The sequence below is a fragment of the Theropithecus gelada genome, chromosome 11, assembly GCF_003255815.1.
Source record: "Theropithecus gelada isolate Dixy chromosome 11, Tgel_1.0, whole genome shotgun sequence".
Classification (NCBI taxonomy): Eukaryota; Metazoa; Chordata; class Mammalia; order Primates; family Cercopithecidae; genus Theropithecus; species Theropithecus gelada.
Window position 1 is genome coordinate 72,820,090 of NC_037679.1, and position 16,650 is coordinate 72,836,739.

Genomic DNA, 16,650 nt, shown 5'->3' on the forward strand with positions numbered 1-16,650 from the left:
AGTAGCCAGCCCGAGGGCCCAGCAAGTGAGTTGAGACTGGAACCCACGGGCTCTGAATCTGAATTCTAAGTTCTTTCTGATCAGGAGGCCATGGAGGACAAGATGTGGCCTGAAGGTGTTTCTAACCCCAGATGAGTAATGCCGCCACCCATTGATGGGGAAAATGCCCAGGGCATCTTGTCATGCCTTCCCCTCTCCTAGCATCCTCTGGCTCCTGGCACTTGGAGCAACAAGTCCTCGTCACTAGTTGAGGTCAGCTACCTGCACATCTTCCCCGCTAACCCTGCCCTCCCTTCACTTTTCAAAAGGCTCCCATTAGAAGATCAACCCCAGTCCTTTATATCTAATCCTCACGCTCCTGCAATATGAGCATCTTTATTCCTGTTTCACAGAAGAAACAGAGGGTCTGGGAGGTCAAGTTGCTTGTCTGAACTCACATCCACTGAACCAGTGTGGCAGACCTGAATCCAGGTCTAAGTCCTATGTATGTGCTTCCCATGGCTGGGCTGCATTCTCTACCCTATCTTCGAAGCCTGGATCCCGACCGCGGTCCTCAGGACCATCCTCAGGTGGGCAGAGACACTGGTCTGTCCATCTGTCCACATCTGTCCCCAGAGCGGAGGGAAGGCGGCTGCATCTCATCATTCAGACTGCCCCCTGGTGGAGCCCTCATCGCTGGCAGTTTTGGGATATTGTTATTGCTGAAGACTATAGCAATTAATCGCAGAGACAGATTAATTGCAGATGATTCTAGGACAAGGGGTCCTTCCTGGAAAGACTCTGAGAAACAGCAATTCAGAAGGAGAGGCAGATTTGGGCCAGGACAGGAGGAGGCACCGGGACCACGGGTGCCGCGGAGAGCGACAGAATTAATTGCACAGACAGAAACAGAGAGAAACAGATGGAGACAGAGACAGAGAGAGAAGAGGATGGGCTGAGAGGACCCTTTGCTGGGTTCCTCTGTTGGCTGCATAGAAAACTAAGAACAGGTTTTTTTTTAGGCCAGGTGTGGTGACTCATGCCTATAATCCCAGCACTTTGGGAGGCCGGGGCAGGCGTATAACTTGAGGTCAGGAGTTTGAGACCAACCTGGCCAACATGGTGAAACCCCATCTCTACTAAAAATACAAAAATTAGCTGGGCATGGTGGCACAAACCTGTAATCCCAGCTACTCAGGAGACTGAGGCAGGAGAATCGCTTGAACCCAGAAGGCGGAGGATGCAGTGAGCCGAGATCGCGCCACTGCACTCCAGCCTGGGTGACAGATCAAGACTCCGCTTCAAAAAAAAAAAAAAAAAAAAAAAAAAAAACACACACACACACAACAAAAAACCCAGACTCTCTCTAACCTGGTGAGTGAATTTCTGGAAGATAAATCTATAAAGATTAGGTTGGGACTCATAAGATGTGGCAAGGCCACCAGTGGCTTAGAGCCTCTGAGACTGAAACAAACCAGGGTCAGAAGAGGCTGCCACATACAGACAGGCAGGTTGGTCCCTGCAACAAAGGTGCTAGGCCAAGGAGATGCCTAGTGAGGGGGAGCGGTCTGTTTACCAAGCCATTGCCCCAGGCCCAGGGTTGTACCCACCTGGAAGATGGGAAGCCTTTCTCTAATTTGTACAAAGATGCCCTATGGGCAAATGCCAGGGCTGGTTCAGAGGGAGTGGGAATGTGGTGACCATCAGTTTGGAACTATCCCCAATCTAGCAAAAGTCTGGGAGGAAAAGGTTCAGTTTCAGCCTCATTGAATTATAGGCGAACCCCAACCTCCCACAGGAGAGAAACACAGAGCAGAAAAGAAGGAGATGACTTTCATTTGTTTTGATTTTCAAAATACCTTATTTGTTTGAAGATCAGAGATAAGCCATTGTTGCCAGGTAAATGCTACTTTAATTTTTTTTTCTTCTTTGAGGAGACGTGCCTTGTTTCAGTTTTGATGGGGATGATATTTTAAAGTGATTTTCATTAGAAACGTTCCTTTGGAGATTCAAAGTCTAGAATGGGAAAGCAAACCCTTCCCCAAACCCCAGACTATCTAAACTCCATCCATCCATGCATCTATTCATCCACCCATCCGCCCATTCATCCATCCATCCTTATTCATCCATCAGTTTTCCATCTATCCATCCATCCATCCATGCATCTATTCATCCACCCATCCGTCCATTCATCCATCCATCCTTATTCATCCATCAGTTTTCCATCCATCCATCCATCCAGTTTTCATGTATCCATTCATCCTTATCTATCAATTTTCTTTCTTTCTTTCTTTCTTTTTTTTTTCCATGAGATGGAATCTCGCTGCTGCCCATGCTGTAGTGCAGTGGCGAGATCTCGGCTCACTGCAACCTCTGCCTCCTGAGTAGCTGGGATTACAGGTGCACACCACCACGCTCAACTAAGTTTTATATTTTTAGTAGAGATGGGGTTTTGCCACGTTGGCCAGACTGGTTTTGAACTCCTGATCTCAGGTGATCCTCCCACCTCAGCTTCCCAAAGTGCTGGGATTACAGGCATGAGTCACCGCACCCAGCCTATCAATTTTCCATACATTCATTCATCCATTGATTTCTATTTATCTACCCATCTATCCATCATTTATCCAGCCAGCCAGCCAGCCAACAAATGCCTTTATTCATTCATTGATTTACATATCTATTGAGCACTCACTGTGTGCCAGGCCCTCTCTAGGCACTGGGGATCTAGTGGTAAACTATGCAGATGGAATCCCTGTTCCCCCCACCCTTTTTTTTTTTTTTTAATTTTCAAGATGGAATTTCCTTCTTGTAGCTCAGGCTGGAGTGCAGTGGTGTGATCTTGGCTCACTGCAACCTCCACCTCCCAGGTTCAAGAGATTCTCCTGCCTCAGTCTCCCAAGTAGTTGGGATTACAGGTTCCTGCCACCACGCCTGGCTAATTCTTTTGTATTTTTAGTAGAGACGGGGTTTCACTATGTTGGCCAGGCTGGTCTCAAACTCCTGACCCCAGGTGATCCACCCGCCTTGGTCTCCCAAAGTGCTGGGATTACAGGCGTGAGCCACCACGCCTGGCCTGAATCCCTGCCCTTCTGGGGCTGACATTCCAGCTAGGGAAGACAGACAAAAGACAAGTCAAATAAGCAGTATCATGTCAGTCAATGACAAGTGCCACACCAAGAGTTAAGACACGGTGATGTGCTAGACAAAGACAAAGACCACACTGAGACCACATGGTTAGAAAAGGCCTCTCTGAAGGAGTGACACATATATGAGACCTGCCTGGCAAGCAGGGAGCTCTTCCATGCAGATAATCACCCGATATTTGCTAATTACAATATGGCGCACCAACATCATCAACATGAAAGCTCTGCAAAGCATTTTATAAAACCTGGAAATATTCACAGCCAGGCCCATACTGGTTGCAAGGCCAGTCTCTCAAGGTGATTGGGAATACAGAGCTGGTCCTTGGTAACTATCTTCAGCTGACATCAAAAACCACGTATTGATTATCACTGATGACAATGATGTCCTCCATTTGAGGGGTGGAGTAAAGTGTAGTGTGGTGGGAAGATCTGTGGGATAAATTCCCTCGTCCCTTCCTCTGCTGCTGCCACTCTCAATCCCTCCCTTTGAAGCTTCTGACAGCATGGCCCTTGGAGATCTGGCTCTATCATTTTCAAGCTGTGTGAACTTGGACAAGTAACTTTGCCTCTCTGAGCCCCAATTTCCTCGTTTGAAATGAAAATCTCCCTATGTTCTTGATTCCAAAACATGCATTTCCCCCCACATTTTAAAGATGCCAAAATCAAAGTAGATTTTTTAATCCAGTGCCTCTCACACATCAGTGGGCACAAAAATGCCCTGGGGGTATTGTTAAAAATACAGATTCTGATTCAGGAGGTCTGAGGTGGAGGCCAAGATTCTGCACTTCTCCCAAGTTCTCAGGTGACGTGGATGCTGCTGGTTCAAGGACCACCCTTCAAGTAGCCAGAAAGCAGTGGACACATACATTTAATGTGGTTGTTATTAAATCTAGGGGCAAAGCTACAGTTGATGGAATTTTCAATTTCAGGAAATGCATTAACCCTGTGTTTCATTTTATTCCCCCAGTAACCCCATAAAAATGTTTGTAAAGCACCCAGCACACAGCTCGGTACGTCGAAAACATTAATAGATGTTAGCTCACTCCTTTGAAAACCTCAGGAGCTGGTGCGGGATGTGAAGGCAGACGCTGGACTTTGAGGTCCATCTATAATTGGATGCTATCCCCATGAGGCCGAATGCAGGAGGGGGTGGGACGCCGGCAGGCTCAGCAGAGAGAAAAATGTTAATTCCTCTCTCCATCCCCACATCCTCCAGCTCAGGGACGTGTTTGATCAGGCCTGCATCAAACGACACATTTGCAACAAGACAAAACCGAACGCAGGGGACTTGAGCCTGTTTGAAACGGTCCCACTCACCCCCTAGCCACCCCCCACCCTGACCTCCTTCAGACAGACACGTGCAAAAGCTTGTTTCAAGCCACAAAAACTGACAAGCACCTGGACAATTCTGCCTGCTATGAGAGACTCCAAGGGGAGGGGCGGGCAGAAGAAGCAGGAAGGGGAAGCTGGGTTTTATTTAGGGACTGGGAACTTGGGAGCAGAGAAACAAAGAGAGGGAGAGGGTTAGCTAGAAAGAAGTTGAGGAAGCAGGGTACTATTTTATAACCCTCCAACCACTCATAACAGGAATGATGTCATCTTGTAAACAGCATATTCAAGTTTGCACCTTCCAGTCCATTCTCTCACCTGATATGGGCAACAGCGCTAGGAAGAGGCAGTAAAGGGCTTTATTACCTTTTATTTTTCAGCTGAGGAAACTGAGACTTGGAGACTTATATGCAATTACCCTCAAGCGAGTGGTGAACCGGATTCAGCCGATGCAGATGTCTGGGGTGGGACCCTGAGATGCGGCATTGCTCATGAGCTCCCAGGTGATGAGAATGGGCCTGGTCCATGGACTACACGTGGAGCAGCAGAGATGTATCGACTTGTCCATTGAAGAGACACAGACCAGGAAATTGATCTGCTGCCACTCCAGAACTGTGTCATTTATTTATTCTGCCCATATGTATTGGGTGTTTCTCCTGTCCCAAGCATTGTATTGAGATACAATAGACGACTAGAAGAGGAGACAGGTCTGCTCCCTGACCTGCTGGACTTTAGACCTAAAGCAAATAAATTAGACTCTTACAAAGTGTAATAAGAGGGGTTTTGCTTACAGCATACCGAAGTACATTATATTGTGGGGATGGATGTGATGTGTAGAATGGCCGCGGCGAAGAGACACGGGTCAGTGTAGCAGAGGCAGGATATCTGCAGTCAGGCTTGAGTACCAGACTCTTACTTCTCTTGAGAGTTTCCGAGAGTGGTATGCGTTAGTATGCCCACACAAGGGGTGAGAAAATTACCCGCTAACCACAGTATGAACGCTGAAGCCCAGCCCTCAGTTTACTGTGAGAGTTAGCTCTTTGGATTTTTTGAATTGCAAAGGATGCCAGTGCTACCCTATCTTCACTGGGTCCTCAGAATTTTCTGGGCGTATGGTTGCCAGAGTTGACAAATAAAAACACAGGATGGCCAGTTAAATTAGAAATTCAGATAGACAAGGAATAACTAGGGGCATATAAGGAGATCCCATGCAAAATTTGGGATATACTTATACTAAAAATTTTTATATATTGTTTATTTGAAATTCAAATTTAACTGGGTGTCCTGTATTTCATCTGGCAATGCTAACTGGAAAGCTTTTAAAGATACCAGTGCCCTGGCCACAAGCCCAGATATTCAGGGTCAGCAGGTATTAGCATTGTTTTGAAATTCCCAGGTGATTTTAATCAGTGACTAAGAGATGAGATCCACTGATTTGAAAGTGGCAAATCTAGGCTGGTGAAAAGAGGCAGTTCCACACGGCAGTGATCACCTGGCCTTACTGCTATGGCCCTGGAAGAGGCTGGGAATCTCCTACATTCCATTTTAAAAGCGGTCTTGGGGTTAAACATACAACAGATGATTTTCACCCCCTTGCCAGTGCTTAATAAGAACTATTTTGATGGGCCAGGCGTGGTGGCTCATGCCTGTAATCCCAGCACTTTGGGAAGCTGTGGCAGGCTGATCACTTGAGCTCATGAGTTTAATACCATCCTGGTAACAAAGTGAAACCCCATCTCTACAAAAAATACAACAACAAAAAATTAGCCAGGCACGGTGGTGTATGCCTGTAGTCCCAGCTACTTGGGAGGCTGAGGTGGGAGGTGGAGGTTGCAGTAGCTGAGAGCATGCCACTGCACACTAGCCTAGGCAACAGAGACAGACCTTGCTAAAAAAGAAAAAAAAAAAAAAGAGAATGATTTTGATGGACTAGCAGCTGTGAATAAAGGCAGCAGCAATGAGTGAAACAGTAACTAACTCCTTAGTCTAATATTTAATATTATTATTATCACTTTTATTGGGCCCTTACTCTGTGCCAGGTACTGTGTTAAGCATTTTCACAACATGCTGTTAGTTTGTTAACTAACTCTCACAGCAATGCTATAAGATAGGCACTATTATAATGCCTATTTCAGAAATGAAGAATTTGAGGCCCAGAGCGGTTAACTATTTTTCCCAAGGTCACACAGCCCTTTGATAAACTCTGACTCACTGGCTAGACTGATGTGCTGGCTTGGTGGAAATCTAAAGGTAGAGGGGTTAGTAGAGTGGGGAGTGTACCCCTTGCCCTTATCAGCCCTCCACTGGGCTAGCTCTGTAGAGGATGACGGCTCCTCCAAAACTGTAGGCTTTCCTGGGAGGAACAGCTAGAAGCTGACATCACCTGGATACATAGTTCCAGACTTAGTAGATCCAGAAGACCTGTTGCAAAACGTTTTTTTCTCAGAAACTCTAGAAGAGAATCCTGGATGAGAAGGAAGCAAACTTCTTGGCTACTGAGAAGCACAGTGTGTGTGCTGGTCCCAAGGACAGGAAGGAGAGCTGGCTCTTGAGTCCCCTGTAGCAGAGAAGGGGAGGTTGTCAGGACCCCAGGCACTGAGCATCTCTTCTGTATTCCCCGGTCTTCCCTCTCCCCCAACCTCTTCCTCTCTTTCTCTCTCTCTCTCTCTCTCTCTCTCTCTCTCTCTCTCTCTCTCTCCAGGCTTCTCCATATCAGTTACAACTACTTAGATCTACACATATGGTTTAATGTGGTCACCTTGCACCTGCTGAGTTTACATATCCTCAGTCAGGAACAGATAACTTAATGTGGTGATCAGAACATGGACAAGGGAAGGTGTATTCGTTTGGAAGTCTGGAAGGTGTACTAGTTCCCTGTTGCTGATGCCATCTGGGCACTTGGCTTAGCTTTCTGAGTCATGTTCCTTTTTTTTTTTTTTTTTTTTAGTAGAGATGGGATCTTGCCATGTTGCCCAGGCTGGTCTAACTCCTGGGCTCAGGCAATCCTCCTGCCTTGCCTCCCAAAGTGTTGGGATTAAATGCATGAACCGCTGCACCCAGCCATCTTTCTTTTCTTTTCTTATTTAAAAAAATGATGGCATGTTTTCAGCTGAGTACTACCATCAGCCTATTTCCTGCCTGTAGAATTTTGAGAGACTGATAGCCTTTTTCAGTTTGTCATCTCTATGTCCCTCTTAGTCCAAGGTGACAGTGTTTCTCCTGATACAACAGTCTCAGAAACCTTGTGGATTTCCCATGCATATCACAGAGATTCACTTCATTAGACAAGGCTCCTCCACAAATCTTTCCTGGGTCACCTCATCTCTATTCCTGTCTTTCGCTGAGATGGCTGAGGGAATCAAAAAGTCACATGTTTGATCCCTTCAAAAAGCCCTGTATGTGACTCAATATTGTGACCTTTGGATCTTTCTGAGGCACTAGTAAGGTGTTTTCCAGCCATACCCTTGGCTTTCTCTCCACAGCATGCTTTGCTGACAGTGAATCTACTAATGTTAGCATCATTTGCAATCCGAATAGTCTGATAATATCTCAAATCTTCAAGCCCTGGTTCCTTTTTGTTTAATAGTTCTTCTCTGAAGTTTTTTCTTTCCTCTCACATTTTACTATAAGCAGCAAAAAGAAGCCAGGCTACACTTTCAACACTTTGCTTGGACATCTTCTCATTTAAAATATAGAAATTCATCATTTGCAAGTCCTGGCTTCCACATAATTGCAGGACAGAATTCAGCTAGGCTTTCTTACACTATATAACAAGTATCCCCTTTCCTCTACTTTCCAAAAACGTGTTTTTATTTCCTTCTGAGCCTTCATTGGCAGAATCGTTAGTATTCACATTTCTATCATCAGAGAGTTTTTGACGATTTAGATACTCTCTTAAGATGATACGAACTTTCTCCATCATGGTCCACTATTACTTCTGAGCCCTCACCAGCAACAGCTTTAACATCCTCTTTTCTTTTCTTTTTTTTTTCTTTCTTTTCTTTTCTTTTTTTTTTTCTTTTCTTTTGAAACAGAGTCTCACTCTGTCACCCACCCAAGAGTGCAGTGGCACAATCTTGGCTCATTGCAACCTCTGCCTCCCAGGCTTAAGCGATGCTCCCACCTCAGTCTCCCAAGTAGCTGGGACCACAGTTATGTCCCACCACACCTGGCTAATTTTTGTAGTTTTTCTAGAGATGGGGTTTTGCCATGTTGCCCAGGCTGGTTTCCAACTCCTGGGCTCAAGTGATCCATTCACTTCAGCTGCCTAAAGTGCTGAACATCCACATTTGTATCAACAGTCTGTTTAAGGCAGTCTAGGCCTTTTCTATCATGTACCTCAAAATTCTTACAGATTCTACCTATCACCCAATTCCAAAGTCACTTGCACATGTATAGGTACTTGTTACAGTAGCACTCCACTCTTGGTACTAAAATTTGTAACGGTTTTCTATTGTTGCTGTGAAAAATTACCATGTACTTAGTGGCCAAAGACAACACAGATCTTTTCTCTTACAGCTCTGGAGGTCAGAAATCTAACATCAGCCTTACAGGGCGAAAAGCAAGATGTTGATAGGACTGACTGCTTCTGGAGGCTCCAAGGAAGAAACCATTCCTTGCTCTTTCCAGGTTCTAGAGGCTGCTTTGGCATTCATTGGCTCATACCTGCATCACTGCATTTTTTCCTTCTGTCTTCACATTGCCTTCTTCCCTAACTTGGTCTCCTCCTGCATCCCTTTTATAAGGTTGCTTGTCGTTACATTAGCACCACTCAGATAATCCAGATAACCTCCCCATCTCAAGGCTCCTAATTTAATCACATTTGCAAGTCCTTTTTGCCATATAAGGAAACACTCACAGGTTCCACGTGGATCTCTTTTGGAGACCATTATGTAGCTTACCACAAACACATTTCCATCAGGTTATGAACTGGTTACTAGGGCTAGGTCTGGGGTGGGGGAGGGGCAAGGAAGTGGAAGGTACGCAAAAAGAAGAGGACGAAGTGAGGAGAGAGGGTGTGAGGGAGGAATAAAGAAAAAGCCCCTCTATTATAAGAAAAAAAATTGACCATATTTAACCAGCTCATGTGACATGAGCCCATTCATTTAAAATTCCATCCATGCCGGGCGCGGTGGCTCAAGCCTGTAATCCCAGCACTTTGGGAGGCCGAGACGGGCGGATCACGAGGTCAGGAGATCAAGACCATCCTGGCTAACACGGTGAAACCCCGTCTCTACTAAAAATACAAAAAACTAGCCGGGCGAGGTGGCGGGCGCTTGTAGTCCCAGCTACTCGGGAGGCTGAGGCAGGAGAATGGCGTAAACCCAGGAGGCGGAGCTTGCAGTGAGCTGAGATCTGGCCACTGCACTCCAGCCTGGGCGACAGAGCGAGACTCCGCCTCAAAAAAAAAAAAATAAATAAAATAAAATAAAATAAAATTCCATCCATATAAAATTAGATATATGTGTGTGAGTTAATACACAAAGAAATGAATGAAAGAATGGTCACCAAATATAAATGGCTAACAGGATGATGGGCTTTCAGGTAATTTTTATTGCCTTCCTTCTATTTTTATGTAAAAGCTTGAATATTTTTTACAATCGGCATGTATTATTTACATAATTTAAAAATAATAAAACTATTTTATATGACAGTTTTTAAAAAGTAAAAAGAAAAAAGATTAGATTCCCAATTCCAAACTTGAGGTGAGAGAGGATCTGATCAGCCCGTCTTGGATCAGGTGATCACCCTTGATCCAATCAGCCTGGGAAGCAGGGTCACATGACACCAACATGGCCTCCAAGAGCTTTTTCCATTAGGGGATGAGGAAATGTGAGGTTCTCAGTGAAGAAGGGTGTTGACCTGGCACACACCTCAAAAATATTGATTACTCCATATTAGGGATTTTGTTAAAGAAGAACTGTATGTGAGCCATGACCAAAGTGTTATAACCTTGAATTTCCTATTTTAATTTCTGACCCAATCTGAGTCAAGAGCAGCCATCTTGATGGAAAGCTCAACTGTAATTGTCAGCTTTTCCTGGGCATGGATATGATTTCAGGCATTCTTCCTTGGTGAAAGGCTATAGCTAAGATGACCAGTGGTTTCTGCTGAGACACTGATGGGGCTGGCCCCTGAGCCAGGTTCCCAGGGAGGGATGATTTGTAGACCAGAGTTCCAGCCCTGAATGGGCTTCCCATGGCTTCCCAGACTCCCTCCTGTAGCAGATCAGTGAGGTGAAGTTCCAGAAGACCTTGTTTCCAGCCCTGCTTCATGTCTTATCAACCATGTGAACTTGATCAACTTATTTAACCTCTCTCGGCCTCAGTTTCCTCATCTGTAGAGTGGGGATAATAATGCCTACTTCTTGGAGGTACCCAGGGGCTTCCTGGAGATGATATACGTAAAGGATTTAGTACAGAGAAAATGCCTGATAATTTTTTATCTTCACGATTATCATGATCGTCATCATCACTATTAACAGGCACAATGTGCTTGGATTCCAGAAAAGTCACACATGAGCATCCTGGGTCCAGATGCAAACAAGGCCCTCAGAAAGAGATACCAGGAGCCAGGAGCAATATCTGCTCTACTGGCAGTGTGAGGATTGAGGAATGAATGTATGCACATATGTGTGAAGAGCTCAGAAGAGTGTCCGGAACAAAGCACACACCCACTAAATGCTAGCTGTAGTGAATACCTACAAAGAAAGAGGAGAGGTGGAGAAGGAGGGAGGAGGAGGGGAGAGTAAGGAGGAGAGGTGGAGAAGGAGGGAGGAGGAGGGGAGAGTAAGAAGGAGAGGTGGAGAAGGAGGGAGGAGGAGGGGAGAGTAAGAAGGAGAGGTGGAGAAGGAGGGAGGAGTAGGGGAGAGTAAGTCAGAAAATCACATCCACACCCAGAGAAAAAACAGAGGAAGAGAGAGAGAGGGAGGGAAGGAGAGACAGAAAGAGATGGAGAGAGAGAAGGGGAAGGGAAAAGGGGCAGAGAAGGAGGAATGAAGGGAAGGAAAGGGACACAAGAGAGAAAAAGGAAAACCAAACATAGATGAGGAGACAGAGGCAGAGACATGGAAAGATAGAATGTGAAAGAGACAGTATGTGTCCAGGGTCTCTTGTTCTCTCCCCAGATCGCTGCCCAAGCTGTTCCCACTGCCACCCTTTTATCCACCTTCCCCAACCTTGCTGTGAAAATCCACACCTTCCACCCATCCATGCCAGGTTGCACAGTGCTGTCCAACTTGTTCCCTACCCACAGGCTTACTGGTGAGGCTGTGGTGGGGGCTGGCTCTCTCTGCAGTGGTCTGTCTTGGACTCATCTAGATCCTATCGGCTATAAGTACCACCAACCACACTGACCTAACTGCTGCCCCTGCTGGCCTCCACCCCAGCTTCCCTATTGGTCCATCAGAACAATAAATGTCCTGCTGTCACCTTCTATTTGCCCACCACCCCTCCTGCTTAGATCCAAAACAGGCAGGGCCACAAAAGGAGATTTATACAATAAAATCATATCCCTATGCAACCATCACCCTCCACCCATCTGCAGAGGGGGCAACTAGGGGCGGGGGGCTCTGTGGGGGCACCTGCAAGGGGCCCCACCATGGTCCTCACCCCTGGGCAGCAGCAGTGGCACTGATGGACGAGGAGGCCAGCTCCCCTCGCACTGTCTGCCTGAACTCCGCTCAATACTTCTCGGAGTGGCTCTGTTTGTATTGGGTGATATATAGGTCTATGCAGGCACCATTGGAGTGGATCCTGCTGCCACCTCCCCCTCCTCACCCCGGTCCCTCCGTCAAGACGGAGGCAGTGAATTCAGCCAAATCGCTTCACCAGCCTTCTGCCTTCTGGTGCCCAGGGTGATGAGCACGGCTGTGGCAGTCATGAGAGGAGGAGGGCCATGTCACATGCACAAGGGCGTGCAGACGATGGGTTAGTTCAAGAAACATGTGCATCTACTATGTGCCAGGAACCGTGCAGTACATGCAGGATCCAAGGCTCCATTAGGCACGTTCCATGCCCTTGGGGAGTCTGGTGAGTTAGGCAGGGAACGTGTCCAAAACCAAATAAGGATGAAGGAAGCACCACAGTAAGTGTCCCTTTGTGTGCCACTATCACTTGCTTATCCTTCAAATATTCAGTATGAAATGGTCACAGCAATTTCTGCACTTGGTCACTGAGAGGCTGGGAGGATGAAATATGTAGAATATGTGCCAGCACAGTGCCTGGCACCCGACAGGCCTGCAGTAAATGAGAGGCAGCTGGAGTGAGGCGACCGGGGTGCAAATTCCAGCTCAAGCTTGTGCAAGCCCTTGGTGTCTTTTTATTTCTGTTTCCTCACCTGTAAAATGAAAAGAATCATAGTAAGTCCCTCATCAGGTTACTGTGAGAGTGAAATGAATTAATATGCATGCAAAGCTCTTAGACCACTATCTGGCATGTCCAAATCTTGTGGAAGTGCAAGCTGTTTTTATTATTACAGCAGTGCCTCCTGACCTGAAGAGGATACATTTCAAGACTTTTAGTGGATACCTAAAACCATGGATAGTAACACACAGATGGTCCCCAACATATGATGGTTAGACTTATAATTTTCTAACTTTACGATGGTGTGAGAGTGATATGCATTCAGCAGAAAACATACAGTACCCATACAACCATTCAATTTCTTACTTTAAGTACAGTGTTCAACATATAAGAAGAAGTTGGGCACAGGTTCACGCCTGTAATCCCAGCACTTTGGGAGGCCAAGGTGGGAGGATCATTTGAGGCTAAGAGTTCAAGATCACCCTGGGAAACATAGTAAGACCTCGTCTCCACAAAAATAAAAATTAAAAGATTTGCCAGGTGTGGTGGCATGCACTTGTATTGTAACTACTCAGGAGGTTGAGATGGGAGGATGGCCTGAGCCCAGGAGTTCAGGATTGCAGTGAGCTATGATCACGCCACTGCACTCCAGCCTGAGTAACAGAGCAGCCTGTCTCTAAAAAACAATAAATAAAATGAAATTAAATTAAATGAAGAGATGACATATTCAATGCTTTGTTATAAAATAGGTTTGTGTTAGATTTTTTTTTTTTTCAACTGTAGGCTGTTTTAAGTGTTTCATGTGTAAGTGTTTTGAGGACGTTTAAGGTATGCTAGGCTAAGCTCTGATGTTTGGTAGGTTAGAGGTAGAGGTATTAAATGCATTTTCAACTTAAAGATATTTTCAGCTGAACAAAGGGTTTATCAGGACATAACCCCATTGTGAGTTGAGGAACATCTGTACTGTTTTTTCCTATACACACATGCTTGTGATAAAGCTTAATTTATAAATTAGGTACAGTAAGAGACTAACAACAATGACGAATAAAATAGAACAATTGTAACAATATACTGCAATAAAAGATATGTGAATGTGGCCCCTCTCTTTCTCAAAATATCTTAGCATACTGTACTGTACCATGGGTAAAGGGGACCACAGAACATAGTAGCTATTGGTTTTACTTTCCTCAATGCAGGAGTTCTTTGGGAGTTTGGGGTTTTACCTGCAAAATGGGGATAATAGCAGTATCTACCTAATAGGTGAGGATTAAAAGAGATAATGTAGGGAGATAATGTATATTCAGGGCAACTTGAATCTATGTTCCTCGGTAAAAAACATTTTTAATAAGACAGATAATGTACGCAAAATGCTTAGTCCATTTCCCACCGCTATAACAGAATACCATATACTGGGTAATTTATACGGAAAAGACATGTATTTCTCACAGTTCTGGAGGCTGGGGAGTCCAATATCAAGGTGCCTCTGGTGAGGGGCTTCTTGCTGTGTTATTCCATGATGAAAGGCGGAAGCACAAGCTAACATGAGAGACAGACGGCAAGAGAAAAGGGGGGTCCACTACTGTGATAACGGTATTAATCCATTCACGAGGGCAGAGTTCTCATGACCTGATCATCTCTTAAAGTTCTCACCTTGCAACACTGTTGCAATGGCAATTAAATTTTAGCATGAGCTTTGGAGGGAACATTCACCACAGCAAATGCTTCCTTATCTCAGGCCTGGTGCTTAGCAGGCACACAATATACTCGTAGTGATGATTATCTGTTCACGCAAGCTTGTGTTGGAATAATTAAGGTATTTGACTTCTCCGTCCTCCCGAGGAGGTTCATAGTGACATATGTGATAGCAAATAAGTATCATAGGCGCTGTAACTACATAAAACAAAGGCACATGGGTCTGGGCAGCTAGGATGGACAATTCCAGCCTCATCTCCATCTACTCTTCAGGCAGAGGGGGCATTCTGGCACCTCCATGCCTCTGTGCTATAGGATTTTCCTCCGTGTATTCATTTCCTAGGGCTGTTGTGATGAAATGTTACACACTAGGTGCCTTAAAATAACAGACGTCTATCATTTCACAGTTCTGAAGGCCACAAGTCCAAAATCAAGGTGTTGGCAGAGTTGATTCCTTCTGGAAGCTTCAGTAGAAAATCAGTTGTCTGCTGTCTCTCTTTTCAATTTCTTTTCTCATTTCTTTTTTCATTTCTCTTATTTCTATATGCCTTAAGATGCAATCTGGCTTAATGCCAAAGGGTATTTATGGACTCAAATAACCGCAAAGTCCAAGGGATAGTAGTGGCTTCAGATGCAGCTGGACCCAGGGGCTCAAATGATATTTTCAGGCATCTGCTCTCCCAGCATCTCTTGGCTCTGCTCTTCTCTTATTAGCTTCATTATCAGGCAGGCTCTCCTATCATGGATGCACATATTATCAGTAGCCCAGCAGAAAGAGAGTGCCCCTTTCAGAATAGTTCCAGGCAAAGCCCTGCATGTCACTCCCTTGGTCTGGCTTGAGTCACAGGTCCAGAGTTGAACCAAGCACTGTGCATTTGGTTGTCCAGGCTTGAGACCTGTACTCATTCATGACTGGGGGAAGGAGGTAGTGCCTTCAAAGGGAAATTGGGTTGAAGTTTCTAGACAAAGGGGGAAAGTATTATGAGCTTGCCAAAATACTGACTATTCCCTCCACTCTCCTTCCTTTCCTCTGATTCCACCTCAAATGCTGAGCTGGACTCATGATGTGTGCAGAGACCCTGGGTCCTGGGTGTTCTCCAAGAGCACATACTAAGTGGTGGGTGTGGTGAGAAGAGACAAGTGTTTGAAAGGTGAGACGCCAGGGCAGAAAAAGACCACTCAGCACCAAGAGTTTCTTTTCAGGGAATAAAAATATTGAGACTTGAGGCCATCAGGTCCACTGCCTTAGTGGTATAAATGGAGAAACTGAGACCTAGGAGGTGAAGGGACTTGCTTGGGGTACCCTGTGAGTCAGTGGCAGAGCAAGAAGCAAGACATTCATCTCAGATTCCCGGGCTGGTCTTCATTCCCCCACACACTTGCATGGTCAGATCAGTGGTTGTTTTGTGGGATGTAGCTACCTGCTTGAAAGAGACTCTGGAGATGGTACCCAGGAAGAGGTGCCATTTTGGATGGACACTGAAGGATGAGTAAGCATTTGCCAGGGTAGAAGGAATGGAACCCATACATCCAAATCCATACATCCTTCCATTCTCCCTCCTTCTCTTCCTTCCTTTCTCTCCCTCTCTCTTTCATTTCATTCTCCCTCCTGCCCTCCCTCTGGGATGACTTGGGAGGAAGTGATCCTGGCTAGCACCTGGGAAGAGAGGGAAGAAGTTATTACAGCATCCAGGACTGAACCCATGAGAGCCTGAAGTGGAGGGATAGTGATGAGACCAGAAGTCATAGCGTTCAAAAGCTTCCCAAGAAATGCGGGTGTCCAATTATGGAGGCTGCAGCTTCCCAGGAACAAAAACAAAACAAAACAACAGCCTCAAAACCAGAAACTGTACCTCCCTTGCCCAGAGTGGCCACTAAAAAAATTAACTTGATTGTGGTAATCATTTTGCAGTGTATTCATAGATCAAATCATCACATTGGTCATCTTGAATATATGCCATTTTAACTTTTCAATTATACCTCAATAAAACTGGAAAATAAGTAAATAAAATAATGAAAGAAAAAAATTCCAATTCACCAGTGAGTTCAGGCACAGTTCTCTGGGGACTGCAAAGCAGTGGGTTACAAAAGCTTAAGAAACAAAAGGGAGACCTCAGAGTTGGAGAAACCCATTTAAAGCTACATGCCAGCCTCTACTTTGCCTCTGTCCAACCCCATATAATTTATAACCCCAGTCTCCCTGG

The 16,650-nt window shown here is 45.4% G+C and overlaps 1 long non-coding RNA gene across 1 annotated transcript in view; it reads right to left on the reverse strand.

Moving 5' to 3' along the window:
• Positions 1-14,085: 14,085 nt before the first annotated feature.
• The window catches only part of LOC112634901, a 29,420-nt gene continuing 26,855 nt past the window's right edge, over positions 14,086-16,650 (reverse strand). Inside the window, exon 3 of the long non-coding RNA XR_003121843.1 lies at positions 14,086-16,103. This is a non-coding gene — a long non-coding RNA (uncharacterized LOC112634901). The remainder of the gene's footprint in view (positions 16,104-16,650) is intronic.